Source organism: Penaeus japonicus, unplaced genomic scaffold (genome assembly GCF_977035675.1).
Source record: "Penaeus japonicus unplaced genomic scaffold, GWHDUDI00000001_assembly GWHDUDI00000029, whole genome shotgun sequence".
NCBI classification, from domain to species: Eukaryota; Metazoa; Arthropoda; class Malacostraca; order Decapoda; family Penaeidae; genus Penaeus; species Penaeus japonicus.
The window spans coordinates 28,888,056-28,893,055 of NW_028234431.1; the positions used below are offsets into that span (position 1 = coordinate 28,888,056).

The window sequence follows — 5,000 nt, forward strand, 5'->3', positions numbered from 1 at the left end:
ATACAAAACACACACAGACACACACACACACACACACACACACACACACACACACAAAAAAAAAAAAAAAAAAAAAAAAAAAAAAAAAAAAAAAATATATATATATATATATATATGTATAAATAAATAAATAATATATATATATATATATATATATATATATATATATATATATATATGTATATATATATATATATATGAGACAGACGTACACAAACACACTCACCAACTCCATAAACACACAGGTAATCACACAAACTCACGCACTCTACACACCCAAACACACACACACACACACACACACAGTCACACGCGCGCGCCTCCTCACACACTCCACACCGTGGACGGGACGGCGTCTGCCTGCCTCAGCATCAGTCTCTCCCTGTCACTCGTTCCGGTAAGACGTGTTTCTGTGCATCTCTTCTGCATCACCTTCGTCTTGTCCTCTCTTTTGTCTCGTTTAATTTTTATTTGCGTTTTCTTATCCCTATCTCCCTCTCTCTCTTTTTCTTCTTCTCGCTTCTTCCTTCTTTCCTTCCTTTTATTTTCTCTATCATCGGAAGTATATATTTTATCTTTTTAACCTATCTTTTTTTTTTTGGAATCGGTTTCTATTCACCTGAGAACCTTATAAGACCTATTTTTTTTTGGCGGTGACGTGTTTACCAAGTGTTCAGTATCACGAAAGAACCCGAATTTCGAGCTTGTACTGACCGGAACGACTCGTGGTATGGAGGAGGGGGGGGAGGGGTACGGAGAGGGAAGGAAGGAAGGGGGTGATGGGAATGGTTGGGGGAAGGGGAAGGGGAGGGAGCGGGGGGGAGCTAAATAACGAAAAGAAGAAAAATAGATAATGGAGGACGAAGTGATACTTCCGGTGAGGAGGAGGATTGAGGGGAGACTTTTCTTTTGGGGGGAGGGGGAGGGGGAGGGGGGGTGTCAGTCAAGCAGCAGGTACCATGCAAAATAAGCATCCGGTTGTGCATGGTTATTCAGCCCTCACACTCCCCATCCCTGCAAGCGGCGTTCCTGATAATGCGGGTAATTTCCTTTGGATATCTTATCTTTAACGAAACCTGACGCTAAGTAAAGTTTTTCAAAGTTAGACTAGTTCGCCTTTAACTTGTCCCCTTCATTCAAATTTTACATCCCCCCTCCCCCCCACAAAAAAAAAAGAAAAAAAAAATCACTTTACGCGCACCCGCCTGAGGAAACCATACTCATAATTAAATCAACATAATGAGCAGTGATGCGGGCTAATTACATGAACGTAATCACCACCGCATAACAACATTAATCTCCTCGCGTGTTCCACTCCCAAATTCAATAAACAGATCATAAACGCCTACAAAAGGCGGTAGTTTAAATCACTACATAGAAACAAAAACAAAACAAGTTCATAACAATGACAATAATAACATCAAAATTAACAATTAAAAATAACAAAATAAATAACAATAACAACAATAACAATAAGAATAACAACCAAATAAATAATAATAACATATATATACAAAAAAGACAACCCTCCCTACGAACTCTTTTTCAAAATTCAACCGATCTTTTTTCGCGGGTTTTTGTATTTTGACTATTGATTTATTGCGTCATTCACTCTGATCCTCCGAAAAGCGCATGGAATTCACACTCCGAGAACTCACTTCCGGTCTCCCATCCCTCTTTTCTCTTTCCTATTTACTATTTACTGTTGTAAAGTGATTAGGAGCTCTACCCTATACGTAATTATTGTTGTTACATTATCTGTCACATGCTCATTGCTATATTTACTTTATAATGCCGTGCCATTGTCATTATTCCAATTATTTTCACTAACACTAACATCATCACATGTTTCTTTGATATGATCCATTTGTTAATCATATTCACTAATAGATGAAGTTGAAAAAAAATAATAGTATTGATAAAAAAGTCAAACAACAACTGCAGAAATGCTAATGACAGTAGTAGCAGTAGTAGAAACAGTTTGCTGTTACTACTACAACTGCTACTATCATCCTTATGATGATAATAATAGTGAAAACAGAAGCATTAGAAATAGTTGAAATGCTAGTAGTTGTAGTAATAGTAGTTGTAGTAGTCAACTACACCCTCAAAAGAATATCGAAAAGACAAGCTTATGCATCACCAAATCTAAACAATGAACATTTTCAGAACAAATATATATACATATACATATACTAAAAAAAGAAAAAGAAAAAGAAAGAAAGAATAAAAACACCTGTAACCCGAATCCAAGAAGCAATTTCCAAAAACCGCCGCAGCCTTTTGGGATCAGCAACGCCTGATGAAATAGACGGAGGAATCCAAAGCACTGGGTCGCCTTCCTGGAAACAAGGGATGGTCGGATTCCACTATTTTTTTTTTTCGGGGGGTGGGGATGGGGTGGGGGTGGGGGGGAGCTTAATCCATTTCCGTTTTCTCTCTTTCCTTACTCCTCTTCTCCCGTTCCCCTTCTCAACTCTCTATGCTTCTTGTTCTCCACGTTCTGTTTCTTTGTCGTTCATCTGATTGTGTGTTTCTCAAGAATTATTTTCTCTCGTGTTTCCTTCTTTCTATCTAAATGCATTTTTTTTTTCTCTCTCTCTTTTCTATTCTCTTCCCCCCTCCCCCTCTCTCTCTCACTCTACTTATCTCTTTTCCGTCCCCCCCCCCTTTTTTTATCTACCTCTCTCTTTCCCTCTTTCTCTTTCCCTTTCCCATCTCTCTTTCTCCCACTCCACTCGTCTCTTTCCCTCCCTCCCTCCCCCCCCCTCTCTCTCTCTCTCTCTCTCTCTCTCTCTCTCTCTCTCTCTCTCTCTCTCTCTCTCTCTCTCTCTCTCTCTCTCTCTCGCTCACTCGACTTTCTCTTTCCCTCTCACTCCACTCTTCTCTTCCCCTCTACCTCCTTCTTCATCTCTCTTTCTCTCACTCCCTCAGGATAATTCGTCTTCGACCACCAAAAAGAGGCAGAGATCGAACTCCCGGGATCATAAATAACACGATTAAGGGATAATAGTTGAGCTCGTTACCATGAAAGCCGCTTTTGTCTCTGAAAGAGGCCCGGTGCTGAAACGTTTGCAAGGCTAAAAACGTTCCAGACAGTTCTGGAATATTAAATTATTCTTGAGTCTTGTGACTTAATCTGTTAATCATTTTGTAGTTTGCACGCCTATTCTCTACCTTTAATTAAATAAACCAAGAAAACGAACATCGGCGCAAAATATTCCAGAATAAAAAACCGTCACCCAATAATCAAAAAAGGATAATTCCTCATCCCCCCAAAAAACAAAACAAGAAAACAAACATCAACAATAACAGCACACACCTAAAACTTTCCATGCCTGAAAGCATCATACCATCACACCATACCAAATCATCGCCCATCACTCCTCCCATTGCCACCAGGGCTAATACCGTCACTTTCGCCACAGGTGCCAAGTGCCTGGGTCTGTCCACGCATCTCTTCGGCTTTCCTTCCGTCCTCTTCGCTTTCCCGAGGCCGACCACTTCTCCAAAGTAAGTTACTCGACTTACTTGTTATTTCTCTGTGTAATGGGAGGGAATACCTGGTTCTTGTCTCTTTTATCACAATTGAATACATTTGTGTAGGTAATATATATATATATATATATATATATATATATATATATATATATATATATATATATATATTAATATCTATCTATATATATATCATATATAGATATATTCTACATTTTACACTTTTACTACGTCTTATCTTCGTATTTCTTTGGAAAGATTTCTCCCATATTTCATCATCCATCTCTTCTACAGTCTTTCTCTTTTTTTATTGTCATTTTCAGAAATTACTGGCTCTCTCACATAAAGTTCGAGCTTTGCCAATAAGAAAACTTATAATCATTCTGTATATCTTGGTAATAGTCATCAGTTTATAATTATTATAATCACTCTCATTTGTAGTGAATGCTATTATGACCTAAACATAAAAAAAAACATGAACGCAATAATGGTGGGTACAAATAACGACAAAGAAGCGGGGAAAACACGCGGAAATAATGTATAAACAGAAACTCACACACACACGGCCAATTGAACCGACTCAACTGGCTGAGTTAATGAACTGTGGGTTGCGCTCCCCTAGACTTAAGCTAATTATCTCTTGTACTCTTTTCTTGGCTTTAGCCTTTAAGGTTGCTACCAACAAAGCAATTTACTTGCCCTCTATTTCAAAAGGTAACTAAACCTACACTTGTTTACATGGTTATTTGTTTTTCGCTTAATAATAATGGCAAAACAAAAGTTCGTATATGACGAGTTCCAGGAATTAGTTCAATAGTAAAATCACATCCGGTTCGTATCGCCGATAGGAGAGAGAGAGAGAGAGAGAGAGAGAGAGAGAGAGAGAGAGAGAGAGAGAGAGAGAGAGAGAGAGAGAGAGAGAGAGAGAGAGAGAGAGAGAGAGAGAGAACAAGAGAGAGAGAGAGAGAATGAGAAATAAATAGTGGGAGAGAAAAAAAAAGAGAGATAAATGGACACAACAGAAGAGAACTTGCAGAAAAATCTCATCACGCAACGTGGCATTGTAGCGTCGGGGCTATGATAAGCTGTCAAGAGCAGAGGTTGCGGGTCGCTATGCACGAGCCAGTCTGGTATTGAGGGACCAGACCTCCCCTCCCCTCCCCTCCCCTCCCCTCCCCCTCTTTCTTTCTTTGGCTTCTTTGCATTCACGTTCATTCCCAAGAATATTAAAAAACAAACTCAAGTCATACTAGACAGTTATATGAACGCGCTTTCTCTTTTGTGAATGAGTGAGTGCGTGAATGAGTGAGTGAGTGAGTGAGTGAGTGAGTGAGTGAGTGAGTGAGTGAGTGAGTGAGTGAGTGAATAAGTAAGTGAGCGAGTGAGTGCGTGTATATATGTATGTATGTATAAGTGCCGAATATAATAATAATAAAAAAACAAACATAAAGACTAGCGCAGCATTCATCACAAAGCACCGCTTCGCCAACCAGCTGTAGTAC

At 39.2% G+C, this 5,000-nt stretch overlaps 2 protein-coding genes across 2 annotated transcripts in view; one reads left to right on the top strand and one right to left on the bottom strand.

The window, feature by feature from the left end:
- Had1 (beta Hydroxy acid dehydrogenase 1) overlaps nt 1–5,000 on the bottom strand; it is a 43,912-nt gene that overhangs the window by 5,572 nt on the left and 33,340 nt on the right. The window lies entirely within an intron of this gene.
- LOC147468435 (arylalkylamine N-acetyltransferase-like 2) overlaps nt 3,434–5,000 on the top strand; it is a 24,311-nt gene continuing 22,744 nt past the window's right edge. The window contains exon 1 of the mRNA XM_086554152.1: nt 3,434–3,513. The gene's annotated coding sequence lies outside the window, so the exon portion shown is untranslated. The remainder of the gene's footprint in view (nt 3,514–5,000) is intronic.